General features: G+C 37.6%; 1 pseudogene; it reads left to right on the forward strand.

Moving 5' to 3' along the window:
* Positions 1-1272: 1272 nt before the first annotated feature.
* On the forward strand, positions 1273-1899 carry LOC110314243 (annotated as a pseudogene).
* Positions 1900-25680: the final 23781 nt, after the last annotated feature.

A 25680-nucleotide genomic window follows, 5' to 3' on the forward strand; every position in this document is an offset into this window, starting at 1 on the left:
ACATGGATTATATGTACTTATTAATAAGTGGATATTAACTAAAAAAAAAATACAGTCCACAAACCTCAAAAAGGTTAACAAACTGTAAGAACACCTCAGTCCCACTTGAGAGAGAGAGAGAGAGAGAGAGAGAGAGAGAGAGAGAGAGAGAGAGAGAGAAGAAAGCAATCACAGATATGGAAGGAGGGAGGGACTTGGGTGGGAAAGTGGACAGGGGAGGGAGTGGGTGGGAGAGAGATAGAAACCTGATCTGGTATTGGGTCAGGGAAATAGACTGAAGCCCTGAGGGCCAGCAGAAAGAATGGAAACAGGCAACTTTGGGAGGTAGACAGTTAGAGGAGGGGGTCTCCAGAATGTAAAAGAAACCTGGGAGGTGAGAGACTCTCAGAACTCAAAGGGAGGGACCTTAGATGAAATGCCTGACAGTAGGGTGAGGGAACATAGAGCCCACCTCCATCAGGAAGACAGAGCACCAAATGGGGGGGGGGCATCCCACAATCACAAATCTGACCCATAATTGTTCCAGTCTGTAAGAATTACAGAGATGGAAATGGAGAGGAACCTGAGGAAAAGAAGGACCAGCAACAGGCCCAAAGTGGGATCCAGCTCAAGGTGAGATCCCAAGGCCTGACACTATCACTGAGGCTATGGAATGCTCACCAAAAGGGACCTAGCATGACCACACTCTAGAAAATCCAACAAACAGCTGAAAGAGTCAGAGGGAGATAGTTGCACCCAACCAATGGACAGAAGCAGCTGACCCCTGTTGTAGAATTAGGGAATGACTGAAAGAAGCTGAGGAGGAGGGTGACCCTGTAGCAGGACCAGCAGTCACAATTAATCTGGACCCCTGAGATCTCTCAAACACTGGACCATCAAACAGACAGCACACACCAGCTGATATAAGGCTCCCAACACACATGCAGCAGAGGACTACTGGGTCTGTGTTCATTCAGAGATGATGCACTAACCCTCAAGAGACTGGAGGCCCCAGGGAGTTTAGAGATCAGGTGGGGTAGAGTGAGGTGGTGGGGAGTAGGTAAGTGATGTGGAGCAGTAGGAGGGTGTACAATGGGGAAGAATAAAATATGGAGTGTAAAATAACCAAATAAATAAACTCAAAAGAAAGAAAAAGAAATTGTTTCTAATAAAAAAAATAAAATTCAACCCTATTTAGAACAATAAATACAACAAAATTTTGACAACAACCAAAAAGGTTAACCAATCAAACCATGAAGCTTTGCACTCCTTCTTTCTAGTCAGTGCCAAGTGATGGGCATCTCTAAGGACAACTGGCACATGCATTTCAAGATCGGGGGTAAGAGAAAACCATACCACAAGAAGTGGAAGTATGAGCTAGGATGGCCTGCTGCCAACACTAAAATTGACCTTCACAGCATACACACAGTATGAGTTTGAGGAGGCAATAAAAAGTACTAAGCCCTGAGATCGGATGTGGGGAACATTTTCTGGTGCTCGGACTGTTGTACTCGCAAAACAAGGATCACTGATGTTGTCTACAATCCATCCAATAATGAGCTTGTCTGCATCAAGACCCTGGTGAAGAGCTGCATTGGGTTTATTGACAGTATACCGTACCAGCAGTGGTATGAGTCCCACTATGCAATGCCCCTGCCCTGCAAGAAAGGGGGCCAAGTAAACTCCTGAGGAGGAATAGCCTTTAAACAAAAAACGATCAAAGAAGTTTCAAAAGAAATATGACAAATGGAAAAAGAATGCCAACATCAGCACTCTTCTGGAGGAGCAGTTCCAGCAGGTAAGCTTCTTGCCTATATTGCTTCAAGACCAGACCAGTGTGGCAGAGCAGGTACTAATGAGCTCGAAGGCAAGGAGCTGGAGTTCTATCTGCAGAAGACAAAAGCCAGGAAAGGCAAATAAGGCATCATTCATAGCTTCATAGCTCATGTAATAAGGGTGTTTGCTATAATAATAATAATAATAATAATAATAATAATAATAATAATAATAATAACCAATCAATATGTGATTTGACTTAAAGCCCACTTCATTAGATGGAACCTATACTTGACAATGTTACATTGACCAAGATCTTGACACTAGGTAATCCAGGAACCTAGGGGAAAACCAAATGCTACTTTTCTATTAAAGGATCATAGCAATAAGTTGATGGCTAATGACATTCTACTATATTCATTGATCAGTGCCTTGCTCACCCATTAGCAGATAAGAATAAGTACAGAACTGATAGAGAGTGAAAAACCTTAGAACACTCCTCCTTAAGTAGGATGCCTCAATCAAATTATTACACTTAGGACTCAGGAAACACTGCAGAAGAAGAGGCAGAAAAAATGTATCAGTCAGAGAGCTAGAAAACACCAAGGAAGAAAAAGTCCTATAAACCAGTAAGACTGACACAAATTTAAACTCACAGAGACTTGAACAGTAAACAGATGGCCTGCATGAGTCTGTGCCAAATGGTGTCCCATTGTTGAAAGAAGTTGACACATGCCTGCACCTCTAATCTAAGAGAGCCTCGTGTCCCATTGTTGAAAGAAGTTGACACATGCCTGCACCTCTAATCTAAGAGAGCCTCATTAGTGAAACAAATTTCTTAAGGTTAGTCCATATGTTTAGCAATAGATGACCAATAGAAAACAAACTTAATGTTATTGTTTGGGGCTCCTTCTCTCATGAAGTGACAGAGCTTTTAAAAATACTTTATTTTTTATTTTAATTTTTAAAAAATGGTCTCTCTCTCTCTCTCTCTCTCTCTCTCTCTCTCTCTCTCTCCTAAATGTTCTTTGTATATGAATTATGAGCCCTGACTTTTTATATTTTTATGAGATTCTGGAGTATGGGAATGAGTGAACTCTCTATCTATAACTTTTTCTTGTATCTTTTCTTGGGCTTCTTTTCCTTCTGTTTATTTTGTCCTGTTTTGATTTGATTGGGTTTTTTTCAGTTTTTATTTTTTAATTATACCATTAGAAGCCTGTTTCCTTTCTATTGAGAGACAGAAATGGGATGGGGAGGCAGTAAGGAACTGAGAGGAGAAGAGAGAGAGAGAGAGAGAGAGAGAGAGAGAGAGAGAGAGAGAGAGAGAGAGAGAGAGAGAGAGAAAGAGAGAGAGAACTGTAATCAGCATATATTACATAAAGAAACATTAACAATAAAAGAAATTAAAAGAAAAAAATCAGTCTGAGAAGCCACGGACAAGTCGGTAAGCATCATTTTTCTATGATATCTGCATAAGTTCTTGTCTCCAGATCCATGCCCAGACTACAATCTGTAAAATAAAACTCATTGTCACCTTTCCCAAGAGACTCAGTCTAATTTATTTCTGTGGAGTATGTGAGTGTCAAATAAAATACTAGACAAAAATGATGTCCTGAGGTAAAATAAAAACTGTAAAGTCTTCATATTTTAATTGTCTATTTACAATTATCATGTTTTAAGTGATGACAATCCTCATAAGTTTATTATGTATTCCTATTTATTTCAAGGCAATCACCAGCTATTTACTAATAGTTACAGTATTAGAGATTTACAGTATTCTGGTATCATGACTGCCCTCTGAAAGTTCCAGCAATCAGCTGAAAGACTCAGATGCAGAGATTTGCACCCACCAATGAACAGAAACTGCTGACCTCTGTTATTGAATTAGGGAAGGCTGAAAGAGACTGAGGAGAAGGGTAACCCAATAGTAGGACCAGCAATCTCAATTAATCTGGACCCCCAAGATTTCTCAAATACTGGACCATCAAACAGACAGCATACACCAGCTGATATGAGGCTTCCAACACATACACAGCAAAGGACTGCAAGGTCTGGGATCAGTCAATGAAGATGCACCTAACCCTCAAATGCCTGGAGGCCCCAGAGAGTTTAGAGGTCTGGTGATATGGGGGCAGTAGGGACAGCCTCGTGGAGACAGGTGGACAGGGAAGATGTTTGGGATGTGGAATAGTCAGAGGGTGGATCCGGAAGTGAATAAAATCTGGAGTGTAAAAATAATAATAATAATAATAATAATAATAATAATAATAATAATAATAATAATAGTAAGTAAATAATAATAAAAAAGAAAACAACTTGAAATATGAAGTAAAAAATAACTGTTATTTATATTTTAATAGTCTTTTGATAATTCAAGTTTTTAAATAAAGGAATTCATTAATTGTCTGTTTGCCATATACTTTAGTGTAATTAGGAAGTTTGTGGTTGAAAGCACTTTCATGTGTGATCATGAAAGGATTTACTCAAGAAAACTAACAAAATGAAAACAGATAATTGACCTTTAATTATAATATTAATAATATCATATTGTTAGGAATCTTAGGAATCTAATATCATATATCATATATAACACACCGTAAATCATATAGTATTACTAATCTGAATTGTTGCGGACATATATGTTCTTCCACTGGCCCTCTTTCTCCTGCAAATAGTTCCTTTCTGTCTACAGGTCATATGGAGTTAAATCTAGACTTTATACATGAAAGTAACACGTAGGATTGGCTTTTTTCTTTGCTTTTTACTTTTTCTTGTTATTTATTTATTTATTTTTAAAGACAAGCTTGTTCTTTGTAACCCAGTCTTACCTCGAACTCAGTTTCACAATCTCAGCCTTGGGAAAGCTGAAACTTTAATCAATATATCTAACATCTTCTTAGAACGTTAATACTGTAACTATTAGGAGATAGCTGGTAGTTGCCTTGAAATAAATAGGAATACACATAAACTTATGAGGATTGTGATCATTTAAAACATGGTATTGTCAATAGACAAGTAACATATAGAGATAGAATTACTAGGGTCATCTAGTATTTCCATTTTCCTCTATGTCATTTTTCTGTTTATTTTATGCATATTTGATTCTCAGTCTTGCACTTGTACTTAGTAGGCCCAGAGTAGTTGTTAGGAACTTTATGTATGATGCTATTTAGCAATAAACTCTGAAACTTTTCTTTTATATCTATATTACTTCAGTTAAATTAGAACTGTAGAGTGCAGCTAATAGAGTATCTCTCCAAATCAGTGATTCTCAACCTTTCTAATGCTGTCACACTTTTAAAAATTCCAACTATAAAATTATTTTAGTTGATACTTTACAACTGTAATTTCACTACTGTTATGAATCATAATAAGAATATCTGCTTTGCAGAATATTGATGTGTTGACCCTGTGAAAATATCATTTAACCCCCTTTAGACATTGTAGCCTGCAGGCTGAGAACATCAGCTCTAAATAAATGTCAAGTATTTGGTGTGCCATGCTTTGTTATATGTAGAAATTTATTTTGCTTTATCAAAAAATGAAAGGGTATATATCTCTACTAAAATTGTATGTAAGCCAATATGGATTGAAAGTAGAAAAAAGTAAATGTATATCAATTGCATTTGCATAATACAAAACACTGAAACTCTGTGGCATAAGCATAGACATTGCAGTGAAAGTATCCTTATACAGATATAAAAATAATAAAACAAATGTACAAAAGATAGAGTAGAAATAAATATAAATAGTACTATTTTGAAGGTAAAAAATTCAATAAAGCAAATGAGAATGTTCTTATGGATTAAGCCTTTTTTGTCTCAAGTGTCAGTCCAACATTGGTCAAAGAAAGCTAATTGAATTGTTTAAATTTTAATGAATTGTTTAACTGTTTCTGTGGACATAGCTCAAGGTTTAATTGACAAAATTATAACATTATTAGAAACAACACTGCAGCAGGAAGTGTTCCAGCTTTGAAGTTCTAAAGGCGTAGAATTGAATGCAAACCAATACCACCACTTAACTCTGGATCATATTGAATAAATTTCTTCATTTCTCTGATTTTTCTTATCTAAAGATCTCTAATGGCTCATTACTGGAGGATACACTGTAATTTTTAATTAGCTTGATTATATCCCTTCACAGTGTTTGTGTTAAGATTAATTGCTTATTACTTAAAAAGAATATTATATAGCAGAGCAAGCAATGGGCTAATAAACAGATGACCTGATAGCTCTAATAACTATGATATATTAAACAAGGTGATTCCCTACACTGGAGTTGGGTTTTCTTATTTAATTAGAAAAGGAAGGAAAATTGAATGTACTTTTAATATATCATTTGTTGATAATTAATGTGCACACAATAGTTCTATATTTGTAGCTATGGACTGATAACTATTTGATGATGTTAGTAATTGTTTTTTTTTACTAAAATGTACTAACTAATCATATCTGTGCATATATATATATATATATATATATATATATTCAAAATATATTGGCAAAAATCCTAACTATACCACTTAAATGCTGAAACTTTACATATTTATGTAACTAGTATGTCATTTTCCCAACGGGTGTTGGTCTTATACTGGTGTATTGACAGCTTACTAGTGGTTATATCACTGAAGAAAAAAATGACATACACATATGACCCAGATACTAATCACTAATAGCTTTTCAGCTAAGAGTGAGACCTCATGTGCCAGCATCAAACTTTTAAAAAGAATGTTATTTCAACCAAATAATTTTATTTCCATTTTATTATCAATTAGAAAATATATAAAAAATGTCTTGCTAAGAGATGATGTGTTGAATGAGAGGATATTAGTCAGGAGGATAAAAGGTCATATTGGAATTCCCTTAGTAGTCATGACAGCCACAATAGATTAGTACAGTTATTGTCTGTTTTATGAAAATGATAATGGATCTATGGACTGTCCCTAAGGATGAAGAAAGGGAGTCTTAGAAGACTCTCATCTGAAGGGAGTCATCTGTGCTCCAGGTCGCCCAGGCTCCAGACACAGCTTCTGGGACAGACCCTGTTTCGGGCTCCAGATAACCGGGCACCTTCCCCATCAGAGGAGAGGTATCTGCCTGGGGTGGGGGGGGCTCTCAGTGCCTGCGCTGTTGAGGGAGCCATCTTTGCTCCAGGTCGCCAAGGCTCCAGTCTGTGCTGTTGAGAGTGCGGACTGCAGAAGTTACACAGCTTCTGGGACAGACAGAAGCAACACAGCTTCTGTGACAGACCCCTTTTCAGGCTCCAGACATCAGAGCACCTTCCCTGCCAGAGGAAATGTGGCCACCTTGGAGGGCTCTGTCTGTCACAGCAGGTGAGAGAGACATATTATACCCAGGGTCCTTCGGAGGCTAGTCTGTGCATGTGAGTGTGCAAACTGCAGAGGCGATATATCTTTGGGTACAGGCCCCATTTCAGGCCTACATCTTCAGCCAGGAGGCAGGTCTGAACACCAGACCTCTGTGAAACTTCCCTGCAAGAGGAAAGCTGGCCTGCAGAGAGTACTCTGATCACTGAGACTCAGGAGTGAGCTGGACTCCCAGGACTGCTGACAGAGACTAACAGAAGCACAGGAAGAACAAGCTCCTGGCAGAGACAACTATAACAACTAACTCCAGAGATTACCAGATGGCGAAAGGCAAACTTAAGAATCTTACTAACANAANCCAAGATCACTCACCATCATCAGAACCCAGCACTCCCAACTCAGCCAGTCCTGGATACCCCAACACACCCGAAAAGCAAGAATCGGATTTAAAAATCATACCTCATGATGATGGTAGAGGACATTAAGGAGGGCAGTAATAACTCACTTAAAGAAATACAGGAGAACTCTGGTAAAGAGGTAGAAGTCCTTAAAGAATTACAGGAAAACACTACTAAACAAGTAGAAGTCCTTAAAGAGGAAACACAAAAATTCCTTAAAGAATTACAAGAAAGCACAACCAAACAGGTGAAGGAATTGAACAAAACCACCCAAGACCTAAGAAGGGAAGTAGAAACAATAAAGAAAACCCAAAGTGAGACAACTCTGGAGATAGAAACCCTAGGAAAGAAATCAGGAACCATAGATGTGAGCATTAGCAACAGAATACAAGAGATAGAAGAGAGAATCTCAGGTGCAGAAAATTCCATAGAGAACATGGGCACAAGAATAAAACAAAATACAAAATGCAAAAAGACCCTAACTCAAAACATCCAGGAAATCCAGGACAAAATGAGAAGACCAAACCTACAGATAATAGGAGTAGATGAGAATGAAGATTTTCAACTTAAAGGGCCAGCAAATATCTTCAACAAAATTATAAAAGAAAACTTCCCGAACCTAAAGAAAGAGATGCCCATGAACATACAAGAAGCCTACAGAACTCCAAATAGACTGGACCAGAAAAGTAATTCCTCCTGACACATAATAATCAGAACAACAAATGCACTAAATATATGTAGAATATTAAAAGCAGTAAGGGAAAATGGTCAAGTAACATATAAAGGCAGGCCTATTAGAATTNCACCAGACTTCTCACCAGAGACTNTGAAAGCCANAAGATCCTGGACAGATGTTATGCAGACNCTAAGAGAACACAAATGCCAGCCCAGGCTACTGTACCCAGCAAAACTCTCAATTACCATAGATGGAGAAACCAAAGTATTCCATGATAAAAACCAAATTCACACAATTTCTATCCATGAATACAGCCCTTCAAGGGATAATAAAGGGAAAACACCAACACAAGGATGGAAACTACAACCTAGAAAAAGCAATAAAGTAATCCTTCAACAAACCTAANAGAAGACAGCTGCAAAAACAGAATCCCAACTTGAGCCCAATGCTCACAGTCATCCATTGAATGGAGCACAGGGTCCCTAATGAAGGGGCTAAAGAAATCACCCAAGGAGCTGAAGAGGTCTGCAGCCCTATGGGAGAAACAACAATCTGAACTAACTTGTACCCCAACTGGTACTAAACCACCAATCAAAGAAAACACATAGTGGGACTCATGTCTCTAAATGCATATGTAGCAGAGGATGGCCTGGTCGGCCATCAATGGGAGGAGAGGCCCTTGGTCTTGTGAAGATTCGATGCCCCAGTATAGGACAAAATGAGGACCAGGAAGCAGGAGTGGGTTGGTTGAGGAGCATGGTGAGGGGGGAAGGGAGAGGCGATATTCAGAGTGTCAACGAGGAAATGAGATAGCATTTAAATTGTAAATCAAGAAAATGTCTAATAGAAAAAGAAGAAAAAAAAAAAGAAAAAAAAGGTTTGCATTCCAAAATTATGGTTATACTCTATGACTTCACTCTCCAAAAATACTTTATTGCAAATGAAACTTTTAAAAATTATAATTAAGTATATATAAAGCTCATGGAACATTGACAGTTTACAATTCAATGAAAAGCTCAAGATTTTAATTTCTTTTTGGTTATCTTCTGCATAAACTTAATGATGCTTCTCATCATGCTAAGAACATCTCTGTTCAGTTTGTATATCTAGCCCTCCAGATTGAGAAAAAAATTATAATGTGCTGCCTTATAGCCCAAACGTAGATCTTTCACTAGGTCTCAAATGCAAGAGTCTACTCCTATTATCTAACAGGCCCATGTTAACTATATTTTGAGAATATGGATTTCAGTACAATGGTAAATACTTATGTATATCCTTCTGTAAAGTAAAATTCACATAAGCATCAGGAAATCAAGATTTATAAGACTTGGACTCACCTGTCACAGGTCATGAAATGAAGTCCTGATCAGTACACCTGACTTTTCTGATCCAATCCAGCATGTGGCCCAAATAAAATTTATATAAATTAACATATATCATACAAGTTAGAAATTATATTCATTAAAACATGTATATAATAACTACATACATGTTTATACAATCATGTTTATATAAAAATCATCCATACTAAATATTAATTATATCCTAAATATAAATTATACTAGTTAAATATAAATCATAATTAAATATGATTCATAGAATTTAATATATATGAATATGGTAAATATACACCATATTCATTAAATATTAATTATACATTTTAAGTGGGAATTATATATTAAATATAATTAATATATGCTAAAATATGAAATACATGTGAGTTAAATCTATAAAATATAAGTTATAATTTATATAACACACCTAATTTTGCATGACGTCAAGGACAGGGAATTATGGAATGAAGCCATGAAATTCTAAATAAACATCAGTTACATAAAAAGAGAGAGAGAGAGAGAGAGAGAGAGAGAGAGAGAGAGAGAGAGAGAGAGAGAGAGAAAAGTTATATATTCCTTTACCACAGAATTTTATTTTGAATTTTTTGACTTTGGATTCCAAAGGATTCTCTGCTGCTGAGTGTCTATCACACCCTACAACTAGGCATATTTATGCCCAAGTGAAATGAAAGGATCCACTTATTAGCATTTGGCCTGGTCAGATCTGGTATTAATAGGGGGAAGAGGGCATGTTTATGATTATTTGTTTGTTTATTTGTTTGGTTTGTTTTTTTTTTCATGATTTTGAAGGAATTCAGTGACTGCCAGAGTGATTGGTGAGACATGCTGATGCTGAGACAAAGAATGATGCTGACCATGATCTTACTGAGTACCCTGATGATGGCAACAAAGGTTCCATTGACAGAACAGATAATATGTAGTGTCAATTGTCGAAGACCATGTAGAAGAACTGGGTTATTTGCTCAAATAAAATAATACAATTTAAATATATAAATGGTACATGTAAGATATTCAGAAAATTATAAAAAGATAAAATATAGATGATCGGTATTAAATGACAAGAACCTCAGGTTAAATGACACTTAATATTTTCAATAAAATTTGGGGGTTTTTTTGTTTGTTTTTGTTTTTGTTTTTGTTTTTGTTTTTCAAGACAGGGTTTCTCTGTATAGCCCTGGCTGTCCTGGAACTCACTTTGTAGACCAGGCTGGCCTCGAACTCAGAAATCCAACTGCCTCTGCCTCCTGAGTGCTGGGATTAAAGGCATGCGCCACCACACCCGGCTCAATAAAATTTGTAAAACAAAACATTCTAAATCTTGAGAAAGAAATGTTGATAAAGGTTAAAGAGGCCTATAGAATGTCAAATAGGCAGGAGTAGAATAGAAATTCCCCAAACAAATTACAATCAAAATCATGAAAACATGGAATGAGAAAGAAAGAATGTCATGCATTGCAGAAGAATAGTAAAGGGTCATATAAAGAGAGGCAAGGTAAATTAATTATTATATGAAACTCTTGACATGGTAGGGCTTGGAAATCTATATTCTAAGCACTAAAAGATCACAACTGGCAACCCGACTATTGTAAAAAGTAAATCTATCCTTTGTAAATCATGGAGAATAAAATTCTTTGTATGATACAAACAAAATTAAAGACTGTATGACTGATAAGTCAACTCTACAGACAATATTGGAAAGAATGCTTCAGACTAGAGATAAAGATGAACACACATAAAAAACAAAGGCGAAAAACTGTAGTAAGGAAGTTCATCAGAAGTTATCTAAGAAAACACAACAAAATCATCAAAGTGACAGGAATTAATAAACAACTTTTAATAACTCACAATGTTAGTGGCCTAAATTCAACTAAATGATGTAAACAAGTAAATTCAATTAGAAAACAAAATCCATCGGTCTACCCACTTGCAGCAAACACATCTCATCTTCAAGAATAAAACCACCTTTGAGGAAAAGAATGGAAAAGTGTGTTCAAAGCAAATAACACTACACATTGAACAAGTGAAGCTATTCTAAAAACTGATAAAATAAGACTTGTAAATGAAACTATTCAGAAGAGAATTTTTTTCAAAAGTCTACTTTATAACCAAATAATATAAAAAGCCAAGTTATCACAAATCTCAACCAATAAATACCATACAGGTGTTTCAAATTTGATAGATATATAACGTGACACTTAAAGACATATGCTAAACACAATATAATAATTATGGGTGACTTTGATACGGATTTTCATTAATAGGTCATTCATACAAAAATTAAAGTTAAATGTAACCTTAAATCAAATGAACATAACTAAAACCTAAGAAACCGTACACCCAAACAATAAAGGATCTATTTGCAATACATAATGTTCTTCAAAATAAAGAACATTTTAGAGTAAGATTTTCAACAAATATAGAAAAACTGAAATTACATCTTATATTCTCTCTGATCACAAGGAACAAAAGTAGGCACCAAGAGAAACTGCTCCAAGTACACATATATGGACATTACAGAACACTTGATTGAATAATAAATGGTGCAGCAGATGGACCTCACTTGGGTCCCCTATCTGCGTGGAATGGGTCTCTTGGTTGCAGGCAAGCTAGGATTCGGCGGTGAATGAGTGACGAACAGTCCATACAAGAGAATGTAAAACTGAATGTATTTTGTCAATTTGAGCATCAGACTATTTATACAAAATAAAATAGGGAAGTTAGGTGACACATCGGCAAGGTATAAATGAGGTTACTGATGCTTGATGACTCTTACATAAAATAGAAGAATGTAAGCACAAAGACTGGCAGGAACTGGGCAATAAAACAAGTGAGACAAAGTCAGCTCTATCTAAGGTCAGCTATAGTCTTAGAAGCCAGATGTGAGGTCTTTAGACTCCCAGGGCAAGGGCTTTCACACCAAAGTCATAGTTTTAATTAGGGAGTTCTGGTCTAGCTAACCTTCTCATGAATAATGCAATACTCTAAAACCACAGCCCGATCTTCTTCCTAAACCATTGTAAATTCCTGTATATGGGAGACACTTGGCTTTTATTCTAAGTGATAGTGTGTGTGTGTGGGGGGGTACTTTTCTACTAATAAGTAATGTAGTCTGCCATCCATAACTATACTAAGAATTCTAAACTTACTTTGGTAAGCTTACCTTGAGATTTCTAACTCTATGTAGTAGATAGTAAAGCCTGAATTCTTTCACGATCTCTCTTACAATACTAGAGGCAATTCTAAATGTCACTGAATAGGCAACATTCTTACTGAATTCCAAGGACAACCTAGGGCGTTGGTGAAAGCCAGGAAGCAAAGTTCAATTTTGCTTAGGTATTTGGCAAGTCATTGTTTGGAGGCACCTATAACAAAACAATACTGAAAGGAAGCACACAGATCCATTTGCAAGGACAAAATTGGAGCATATGTGCTATGGGATGCCACAGTTCCAGGAGACTAAGTTTCTGTGAATCTCTTTGCGTTGGGACTGCATCCAGACTTTTGGCCTGTCATACTTCTCACTACTGAAGAGAATGTAGCAAAATGGATCACTATAGAAATCAACAAGATTTTTATTTAAATCCTTACAATTGAATTAAACTGGAAACACACTATTTCAAAATCTATGTGACACAATGGAACTAGAATTAAGAGAAAAGATCTCAGTGTCTACATCCTAAAATTAAGGCTAACTCAAATAAGTAATATTACTTAAGTTATTGAAAAGCAAGTACAAATTAAATTGGAATTCAATAGAAGAAGCATATGAATTTGAGAATTGCTCTTTCCATGTCTTTGAAGAATTGGGTTGGGATTTTGATGGGGATTACATTGGATCTATAGATTGCCTTTGGTAGGATGGCCATTTTACTATGTTAATTCTGCCAATCCATGAGTATGAGAGATCTCTCCATTTTCTGAGATCTTTGATTTCTTTCTTGAGAGACTTGAAGTTAGTGTTATACAGGACTTTCGCTTGTTGGTGAGAGTTAACCCAAGACATTTTATATTATTTGTGGCTATTGTGAAGGGAGTTTTTTTTTTCCTAATTTCTTTCTTAGCCTGTGTATCATTTTTATAAAGGAAGGCTACTGATTTATTTGAGTTAATTTTATATCCAGCCACTTTGCTGAAGTTGTTTATCAGCTGGAGAAGTTCTCTGGTAGAATGTTTTGAGGTCACTTATGTATATTATCATGTCATCTGCAAACAGTGATACCTTTATTTCTTCTTTACCTTTTTGTATCTCCTTGATCACTTGTTGTTGTACTACTGTTCTAACTAGCACTTCGAGTACTATATTGTATAGATATGGGGAGAGTGGGTATCCTTTGATGTGTTCTTGGATTCAGTTTGCAAGAATTTTGTTGACTCTTTTTATATCAATATTCATAAGGGAGATTGGTCTGAAGTTTAATTTTTTGGTTGGGGCCTTGTGTAGTTTAGGTATCAGAGTAATTGTGGTTTCATAGAATGAGTTAGGTAGTATTCCTTCTCTTTCTATTTTATGGATAGTTTGAGGAAATGCAAAGCTCAAATTCATCTGGAAATGCAAAAAAAAAAAAAATAAACCAAAACCAAAAAAACCCAGAATAGCAATAATAATTCTTAACAATAAAGAAATGGCTAGGAGAATCACCATCTCAGTCCTCAAGCTATAGTACAGAGCAGTAGTGATAAAAACTATATGGTATTGGTACAGAGACATACACATTGAACAATGAAATAGAATGGAAGAACCACAAATAAAACCACACACTTATGGATACTTGATCTTTGACAAAGATGCAAAAAATATACAATGGGATAAAAGATAGAATCTTCAATAAATGGTGCTCTACTAACTGGCTGCCTGTATGTAGAAAAATTAAATTAAACCCATATTTGTCACATTGCACAAATCTCAAGTCCAAGTGGATCAAGAACCTCAACATAAAACCAAATACAGTGAATCTAATAGAAGAGAAATTGGGAAAGATCCTCTCAAACTCATTGGCACAAGGGGAATTTCTTAAACAGAACTCTAATGGCTCATGCTCTAAGATCAAGAGTAGATAAATGGAACCTCATGAAACTGGAAAGCTTCTGTAAGTCAAAGGACACAGTCAATAAGACAAATCAGCAATCTACATATCCAAAATATGTAATTATTTCAAGAAGTTAATCACCAAATAACCAAACAACCCAATCAAAAACTGGGGTATAGAACTAAACCAAAATTTCACAACTGAGGAATCTTGAATGGCCAAGAAGCACCTAAAGAAATGTTTAACATCATTAGTCATCAAAATGACCTTGAGATTCCACCTTACACCAATCAGAATGACTAATATCAAAACCTCAGGTGACAACACATGCTGGAGAGGATGTGGAGAAAGAAAATAGTCCTCCATTGCTGGTGTGATTGAAAACTGGTACAACCACTCTGGAAATCAATCTGGAGGTTCCTCAGAAAATTGGAAATAGATATATCTGAAGACCTAGCAGTACCACCTTTGGGAACATATCCAAAAGATGCCCCACCATATCACAGAGGCACGTGTTCCACAATGTTCATAGAAGGCTTATTTATTATAGCCAGAAGCTAGAGACAACCTAGATGCCCCATGACAGAAGAATGGATACAGAAAATGTTGTTCATTTACAATGGAATACTACTCAGCTATTAAGAACAATGATATCTTTGCAGGCAAATTGATGGGACTAGAAAATATCATCCTGAGTGAGGTAGTTCATACCTGAAAGGATATGCATGGTATATACTCACTAATAAGTGCATATTACCCCCCCCCCAGAAGAAGTACATGATATCCAAGATACAATCCACAGAACTCAAAAAGCTCAACAAGCTGAAATGCCCAAGTGACGATGCCTCAGTTCCACTTGGAAGGGAGAAGAAAGCAATCACAAGTGGGAAGTGAGAGAGGGACCTGGGAGGGAAAGTGGATTTGGGGAAGTGGGGGATGAGAGGGGAAACTGATCTGGTATTGAGTGAGGGAAAAGGACTAAAGCTCTGAGGGCCTACAGAACAAATGGAAACAGGCAACCTCTGGAGATAGGAAGGAGTACCCTCCAGAATGCACCAGAAACCTAGGAGGAAAAACACTCTCAGAACTCAAAGGGAGGGACCTTATTTGAAATGTCTGACAGTAAGGAGAGGGAACATATAGAGCCTACCTCCAGCAGGAAGACAGGGCATCAGGTGTGGGAGAGGGGAGCCATCCCATAATCACACCTCAGACCCATAATTGTTCCAGTTCTTTCGAACTGCAGGGATAGAAATGGATAGAAGCCTGAGGAAAATAAGGTCCAGCGACAGGCCCAAAGTGGGATCTAGCACAAGAGGAGGCCCCAAGGTCTGACACTATTACAGAGGCTATGGAGCACTTACAAAAAGAGACCTAACATGTCCGCACTCCTGAAGACCCAACAAGTAGCTCAAAATGTCAGATGCAGATATTTGCTCCCAGCCAATGGACAGAAGCAGCTTACCCCTGTTGAATTAGGGATGGCTGAAAGAAGCTAAGGAGAAAGGCAACTGTGTAGCAGGACCAGCAGTCTCAATTAATCTGGACCCCCAAGATCTCTCAAACACTGGACCACCAAACAGGTAGCATACACCAGCTGATATGAGGCTTCTAACACACATAGAGGACTGGCAGGTCTGTGTTCATTCAGAGATGATGCACCTAATCCCCAAGAGACTGGAGACCCCAGGGAGTTTAGAGGTCAGGTATGGAGTGGGTGAGCACATCCACATGGAGAAAGAGGGGTGGGGAGGATATATGGGATGTTGAATAGGGGGTGGAAATAAAATATGGCATGTGAAAACAGTAATAAATAAATAAATTTAAATAAAAAAGAAAGATATAATTTATGTGAAGGTACTAGTTAATGAAATTATCACAATATAAAGAATCACTTAAATAAGTAGTCAATTCATTGCAAGGGTAATCAAGGCTTGACAAGTTTGTATCAAATCACCCAAACTAAATAAAGAAAACACATGGACAATAATATTGGAAATGAGAAGGGAGATGAAACAACAGATTGCAATGGAATTTAGAAAACCATTTCTACTAACTGAGAAAAAAAACGAAGAAGAAAATACATGAATATTGGGGTGTACAAGACAACAAAATTAAGCTAAGGTAAAATAAATAATTAAAACACATATATAATCAACGAGGCAATTGGTTTAGTGTTTATAGAGGAATTTTAATCCAGCAAAATGGCTTCTTTGTCTAGGGGTCACTTCAAAAGACCTAGGTCTTTGTGGTCTAGCTGGGAAACTGATATGCCATACACCTTTTAATTCCTTTGGCTATCATACAGATATACCATTAGTAGACACCTTTAATCCCAAACAATTAAAGTAAAAAGTTAGTTTATAAAATGATACAGCCATTTTTGAAAGTGATCTCTAATTGAGAAGCAAAGTGATGAATCAGAAAAGGATTTGGCAGAATGATTCAGCGATAGGACATACCCAACTCTCATGTTGGATCTGAAAGAAAGGCTTAAGAACAGCACATAGAGTTCAGTCAGTTCAGCTCATGAAGTCAAGTTAGTTGAGTCAGTTAGGTTCCTGCAGTTCTATTCTTTCAGAGTAGTACAGTTAGCATCAGTGCAGTAGACTTCAATTCAGTTGAGTCAGTTCTATTTCATTCAGTCCAGTTCCTGGAAAGCAGAGGCAGGTTTTTTTTTTTTTTTTTTTTTTTGGTGTGTGTGTGTGTGTGTGTGTGTGTGGTTTGTTTGTTTATTCACTTTACATCATGATCATAACCCCCTTCTCTCCTCTTTTCCCAGGCCCACCCTTACAAATCCTTCCTCCCATTGTTCCCTTCCCTATTTCTTAAGGAAGAGAAGCAACCCTTGTTTACCACCCTACCTGGGGCACCTAGTCCTAGGAGTATTAGCCACATTCTTTCCCAGGCAGTCTAGTTAGGGGGAAAGGAATCTAATAATAGGTAACAGACATAGACAGCTCACACTCCTCTAGTTAGGGAACCCATATGAAGGCCAAGCTGCACATTTCCTACAAATGTTGGGGAGGTCGAGGTCCAATTCCTGCATGTTCCATAATGGTAGCCCAGGCTCTGAGAGCCTTCATAATCCCAGGTGAGTTGACTCTGTAGGTCTTTTTGTAGTGCCCTGTACCCTTCCAACTTGCTCATTTCTATCCTCCATTCTTCTATAAAAGTCCCCAGACTCCATCTGATGTTTGATTATAGGTCTCTGCATCTGCTTCCATCTTGAAGCCACTCAGTAGAAAGTTATGCTAGGTTCCTGTCTGCAAGCATAGCAGAGTATTACTAACAGTGGCAGGGGTTGACTCCTTTACATGAGATGTGTCTCAAGATGCGGCAGTCATTGGTTTGCTATTCTTCAGTTTCTGCTCTGTTGCGGACCAGACTCAGGGAACTAATTCGGGGGAGAAGACCCACCTGCAGCCAGTGTTCAGGGAGACTGGACTGTGGATGGGGGAGACTGCAGCGATCCCTGGGAACTGTGTCTGGCAGTGTTAGGCTGCTGTCCCCTGATCTGGGGGTATGGGGAAGGCGCTTTCTTTCTTGGCTCCGACTCTTGGGCACCATGGACCACTAGATACCATGGAAGACCTAGCTCTGGGGTCTCTGGGCCTTATGGAGGCCAGAGACGACAGGTTCTCAGTCTTGGACATCCCAGACACCGCAAGATGTTGTGGAAGAGCTGAGAACAAAGTGGGGGTCCCCGGGGGCAGCTTGTCCAGGCCCAGGGCGGAAGGGAGAAGGGGCAGGGGTGAAAGCACTGGATCGTTCCAATGCGGGAAAGAGTCTTTGGTCCAGTCTGGCACCTGGAAATGCTGGAAGGCCTTCCTGCAGGAAATTACACGCAGCTCTTTAGGGGAAGGCCTATTCTATCACTCCAGTATGGCGAGTCTAGATAAAAAGAGACAGTCCATGGTTTTAGAGGTTTATTTTAGAAAACACACACGCACACACACATGCACGCACACACATGTGCACACACACGCACACAGGCAGAGACAGAGAGACAGAGAGACACACACAGAGAGAGAAGGTAGATAAGTAGAATCTAACCATGGCTATGTGGAGAGAGAGGTGAAAAGAGGTGAAGGAGAGCTAGAGGTGAGAGTAAGAAAACAAGAGCTTAAGAAAAAAAAAGAGAGAGAGGAGGGGCCAAGCAGCTCCTTTTATAGTGTGCTGGGCTACCTTGCTATTGCTAAGTAACTATGGGGTGGGGCATACCTGGTGGTAGTCAGGTGACTGTTGGGGGGGGGGGAGTCTAGTCAGAAGACCAGGAGCTTGGAACATTGACTACATGACTGGTGGCCACAGAATTATGGTGCTGGGGTCTCTTTTTAGGAGCCTGTGTCTGGGAGCATGGCAAATGGGGCTTCTGTCCCTTGCAGATTAATCTGCTGGGTCTCCACGGTTTAAACCTAACTAGACTAGAAAATAGGATGCCTGTCACAGTCCCACACTGCTCCAACTTTATCCCTGCATATCTTATAGGCAAGAAAAATGTTGACTTGAAGGTTTTGTGGATAGAATCATGTCATCCTCCATGCTCTCTCATTCCTGCCTGGCTATAGGAGGTAGCCATTTAAATCTTAATATTCCCCTGTCATAGCAATCTCAGTTAGAGTCACCCCCATAGATTCCACTTATCTTCTCCTGAACCAGGCCTCCAGCCAGTCACCACATATGCCCTCACTCATTTCCAATTCTCACTCCCAGCCTACTTTCACCCACCACTCTCCACCCTGATAGCCATCCCTGTTTCCTGGCTCACCTCTTCTACTATCTAGTTCCCTGTCTTCATCTACCTCTGAGGGCTATTTACTATCCCCTTCTGAGTGGGATTGGCACATCTTCCATTGGGATCTCCTTATTACCTAGATTTTGTGATTTGTAGCTTTGTTGTCCTGGACATTATGGATAATGTCCACTTAAAAGTGGAAGAACCCAAGTAGCTAAAGTGGTCTGCAACCCTATAGGAGAAACAACGATATGAACTAACCAGTACCCCCCCCCCAAGCTGTGTCTCTAGTTGCATATGTAGCAGAGGATGGCCTAGTCGGACATCAATGGGAGGAGAGGCCCTTGGTATTGAGAAGTACAGGGCAATACCAGGGCCAGGAAGCAGGAGTGGGTGGGTCGAGAAGTGGTGCATGTGGAGGGTATAGGGGACTTTGGATATAGAATTTGAATTGTAAATGATGAAAATATCTAATAAAAAAATCAAAAAAGTGAATTCACACCATATGTATCTTTCTAGCTTTTCTTTACCTCACTCAAGATTATATTCTCAAGTTCCATCCATTTGCCTGCAAAATTCATGATATCTATGTTTTTAAAAGCTGAAGAGTATTCCATTGTACCATATTTTCCTTATTAATTCTTCAGTTGAGGAACATCTAGGTTATTTGCAGCTTAGTTTCTGACTATTACAAACAAAGCGGTTATGAAAATATTTGAGCTAGTGTCCCTCTGATACCATGGGGCATCTTTTAGATATTTGCCCAGAAGTGATATAACAGGGTCTTGAGGTAAAAATATTCCCAATTTTCTGAGAAACTGTCAAATTGATTTTCAAAGTAGTTGTATAAGATTGCATTCCCATCAGCAGTGGAGGAATGTTCCTCCTTGCTTCACATCCTTGTGAGCATTTGGTATCATTTGAGTGTTTGATCTTAGCCCCAAACTCGCTGGTATAAGCAGGTATAGCCAAAAACTGATTCTGATTGGTATTAAGTTGCAATCTCTGGATTACTTTTGATTTATATTTCCTCTGATGAATAAGGGCATTGGACATTTCTTTAAGTGTTTCTTGGCCATTTGAGATTCCTCTGTTGAAAATTCTCTGTTTAGCCCTATATCCCATTTTAAAAATTGAGTTATTTGAATTGTTGGTGTCTAATTTCTTGTGTTCATCATAAATTTTGGATATTAGCCCTGCCAGGTATAGGATTGGTGAAGATCCTTTCCAAAGTTTTAGGATCCTGTTTGCCCTATTGATGGTATGCTTTGCCTTGAGGAACTTCTCAGCTTTAGGAGGTTCTATTCATCAAATGCTCATCTTAGAACCTGAGCTATTGGTGCTCTCTTCAGGAAGTTGTCTCCTGTACTAATTAGTTCAAGATTATTCCTCACTTTCTGTTCTATTAGATTTATTTATGTGGTTTTAATTTGAGGACTTTAATCCACTTAGATGTGAAATTTTCACTGGGTGACTAATATGAATCTACTTGCATGCTTCTCCATGTGGACATCCAGTTAGACCCTCACCATTTGTTAAAGATGCTTTCATTTTCCATTGTATGGTTTTGAGTTCTTTGTCAAAAATCAAGTGTCCATAGGTGTGTTGGTTTATCTAAGGAAATTTGATTTGATTCCACTGATCAACTTATCTGTTCCTATCCAATTTCATGCAGTTTTTATTACTACTGCTCTTTAGTACATCTTGGAATCAGAGATGAGGATACTACTGAATTTTTTTATTGTTCACAATTGTTTTAGCTATCCTGTGTGTGTGGGGGGGTGTTGTTTATCCATATAAAGTTGAAAGTTGCTCTTTCAAGGCCTGTAAAGATTTGTGTTGGAATTTTTATGGAAACTACATGGAATCTGTTATATTTCTTTTGGTAAGATGGCCATTTTTACTGTATGAAAATGATCCATGAGAGTGATCCATGAGTGTGGAAGATTTTCCCATTTTCTGATATCCTCCTCAACTTCTATTTTTGAGACTTAAAATTATTGTCATATATGTATTTCATTGGCTTTTTTTTTAGAGTTTTGATATATATTATTTCCTGCTATTTTAAAGGGTTCAGGAGGAATTAGGGAGAGTTGGAGAAAGGAAATGAAGGTTTCATGTTTCATGTATTTTTTAGCTAAATTATCAAGAATTTAAAAACCCAAAGGCTTTTGTAGTTTTCTGAGAAATATCAGAGAAACTATCTCCATGCAGTCTCAGAAACATAGTTACAAAAACTTTGACATGAATAAGGATAAAACCAACAGACATGCTAAGGCATGTGGAAACTCATAAGAATTCAATCCTACCCAAAAAAACTGAAAGTAACTAAAGAATGTTGACTGTGGGAGAAATAGTATTACCCAGGTTAAAACACACCAATTGCTTATCCAATACCATATGGTCAACACTGAAAACATACAACTAATATTATAGAGACTTAGTGTATTGTAATTTTATATTTAGGAATATATACACTCACACTAACACACATACACACACAAATACCCCAAAGATAACGAGGCCATGAATTTTAAAGAGTGTGTGTTTGGAATGGGGTGTACATGATAATGACTGAAGGGAAGAAAGGTAAGAGAAAATGATATGATAGTCTATATTCTCACAAAAGAAAAATAATTATAAAAATATGTTTTTAATTTTAAAACAGTCCATATATATGTGTTTATGGATGAATGCTATGTGCTTGAGGTATCAAGAATGGCCAGAGAAAGAAGTCAAACCCACTGAAGCTGTAATTATTGGTGGTTCTGAGTGGCCTAACATGGATTCTGGGAAATGAACTTGAGTCCTCTGAAAGGTCAGCCATTTTAAACCTCTCAGCCATCTCTGCAGCCCTTTCTCAAAGTCTTCTGATAGTTAAAGTATATGATTAAAGAGAATTAATTTTCAAGTAAAAATTCAACAGATTAATGAGAAAAATGAAGATTCAGATGTTAAAAATAAGCTTAATTTCAGATGTGAAAGAACTTTGTTCTATACTTATAATTAGTAGGCGAATTGCATGTCACTTTTGGGTCCTGAAAATAGCTAAGGTTAAGCTACTTGAGTATTTTCTATTTGAGTATGTCTGCTCACCTCTATCAGCTCCATTCACCTCAACCAAAAAGTTGCAAGTGCATTGCTCATAACTAAAGGAATTTCTGTTTGTACATGCTCATTCTGCTTCTTCAAGGAAGCAAGATGCTGGTAAGAATGTTAATGCTCCATTAAAATATGATTTTAGTAGGAAAAAAATTCTCTTGAGAGAAAATGGAAAAAAATGTACCTGAAATTGATTGTAAAATGCTAAATCTTTACATCTTTATGGTTTATACAGATGCCCTGAATGTTTCTAAGAATGTCTCAACAATGAATAGTACCCTGAACTCTAATAACTGATATCTGAAATACTTTACAAGTCATATGATTTTTTAAATCTTAGGCAGCAACACTTGAATCCAATACATTTTAAGAAAATGCATAAATATCCTTAATGTTATCAGTAAGGTGAAATTTCTAAAACATGGAAATAAAGCTTGACAGGTACCAATATTCAACATTTTATCATTACATTAGTGTTGAGAAAATGACTTTCAAAATCAGGCACAAAGTATTAGAGCTTTTATAATCACAAAGCTTTTGCTTCTTTCATCTTATTTATTCTGATTTATTTTGTATTAATCTGTTAAGGCTAAGAAAACAAAATATCACACACCAGGTAGCTTAAACAAGAAAAGATTTACATATTTACAGAGATGAAGGATAGTAAGCAAAGATCAAGCTCACTCAAGTATACAATCCTCTAATCCCAAAATACAGTTTCAAGAAACAAACTCAAAGGTCAATGTAGCAGCTGATTTGGGAACTTTGCCTTGATTCCTTGTGTTGCCTTTACCTGTGCAAACAAGTCTGCTTTCTAATCTAATTTTTAAGGACAAAATCCATATTGAATTAAAGATTCTCAATTTGCTTATTTCATCATAATGGTATTTTTAACACACTAGAAAATTAGTTAAGAGGCAATATTGCACAACATATTTACTTTATCAATACTAGTTTTCTAGTTTTTTATAATCTTAAAAAAAAATCAACACTATAGGAAACTTAGCATCTTCAAGAAATAATTCTGGGAAAACTGGATATCAACCTGGAGAGAATGAAACTAGATCCTTATCTCTTACCTTGCACAAAAGTCAACTTTATATGACTTAAAAACATAAACAACAAAAACTGATACCTTGAACCTGCTAGTGGAAAAGGATAGAAGTATATTTCAAGATGCATGCACAGGCAAGAACGATGCAAAATGAATTCAGGTAGTATAAGGAATGAGAACAGTAAATGATAAATAGCATCTCATGAGATGAAGAAACTTCTCTACAGCAAAAGAAACTGTCAGTTCCAAGGGAGCTAAAAACCATCCAGTGGAAAAAAAGACAGCATTTTCAACAAATGGTGCTGGCACAACTGGAGGCTATCATGTAGAAGAATGAGAATCGATCCATTCTTATCTCCTTGTACAAAGCTCAAGTCTAAGTGGATCAAAGACCTCCACATAAAACCAGAGACACTGAAATTGATAGAGGAGAAAGTGGGGAAAAACCTCGAAGATATGGGCACAGGGAAAAAATTTCTCAACAGAACACCAATGGCTTGTGCTGTGAAATCAAATATTGACAAATGAGAACTCATAAAATTGAAAAGTTTCTGTAAGGCAAAAGACACTGTCAACAAGACAAAAAGGCCACCAACAGATTGGGAAAGGATTTTTACCAATCCTAAATCTGATAGAGGACTAATATCCAATATATACAAAGACCTCAAGAAGCTGAACTCCAGAAATTCAAATAACCCCATTAAAAATGGGGTACAGAGCTAAACAAAGAATTCTCAACTGAGGAATACCAAATGGCTGAGAAACACCGGAAAAAATGTTCAACATCCTTAGTGATCAGGGAAATACAAATCAAAACAACCCTGAGATTCCATCTCACACCAGTCAGAATGGCTAAGATTAAAAATTCAAGTGACAGCAGATGCTGGCAAGGTTGTGGAGAAAGATGAACACTCCTCCATTGCTGGTGGGATTGCAAGCTTGTACAACCACTGTGGAAATCAGTCTGGCAGTTCCTCAGAAAATTGGACATAGTACTACCGGAGGACCCAGCAATACCTTGTCTGGGCATATATCCAGAAGATCTTCCAACTGGTAATAAGGACACATGCTCCACTATGTTCATAGCAGCTTTATTTATTATAGCCAGAAGCTGGAAAGAACCCAGATGTCCCTCAATAGAGGAATGGATACAGAAACTGTGGTACATTTACACAATGGAGTATTACTCAGCTATTAAAAGCAATGAATTTATGAAATTCTTGGGCAAATGGATGTATCTGGAGGATATCATCCTTAGTGAGGTAACCCAATCACAAAAGAAGTCACTAGATATGCACTCACTGATAAGCGGATATTAGCCCAGAAACTTAGAATAACCGAGATACATTATGCAAAACACAAGAAAACCAAGAAGGATGACACCATGTGGATACTTCATTCCTCCTTAGAATAAGGAACAAAATACTCATGAAAGGATATAGGTACAGAGACAAAATTTAGAGCTAAGATGAAAGGATGGACTATCCAGCAACTACCCCATCTGGGAATCCATCCCATCATCAGCCACCAAACCTAGATACTAATGCACGTGCCTGCAAGATTCTGCTGAAGGGACCCTGATATAGCAGCCTCTTGTGAGGCTTTGCCAGTGCCTGGCAAACACGGAAGTGGATGCTCACAGCCAGCTATTGGATGGAACACAGGGTCCCTAATGGAGGAGGTAAAGAAAGTACCCAAGGAGCTGAAGGGGGCTGCAACCCTGTAGGTGGAACAACAATATGAACTAACCAGTACCCCTGAGCTTGTGTCTCTAGCTGCATATGTAGCAGAAGATGGCCTAATNGGCCATCACTGGGAAGAGAGGCCCCTTGGTCTTGCAAACTTTATATGACCCAGCACAAGGGAAGGCCTGGGCCAAGTAGAGGGAGTGGGTGGGTAGGGGGGGTACAAGGAACTCTCGGGATAGCATTTGTAATGTAAATAAAGAAAATAATTAAAAAAATAAAAATAAAAAAACAAAACATTCCTGGAGAAAGAGTAAGCCTATTACTATTTTGCTAGATGGACTAGATATCAAACTGCCCTCTATATTTATATGTCTATATCCATAGATTAGCATATCTCTCAGACATTATAAGGGAAAGTTCTTTGTTAAGTATTTGTTATCTAAATAAAAAATTCATAACTGGTAAACTTGTAGAGAATCTGTTCAATGCTCACCCACAAAAAGGGCCTCTATATCACACTCTACCCTCTGAAGACTCAAGGAACAGTGCAAAGGA

Source organism: Mus pahari, chromosome X, assembly GCF_900095145.1.
Source record: "Mus pahari chromosome X, PAHARI_EIJ_v1.1, whole genome shotgun sequence".
In the NCBI taxonomy this organism is placed as follows: Eukaryota; Metazoa; Chordata; class Mammalia; order Rodentia; family Muridae; genus Mus; species Mus pahari.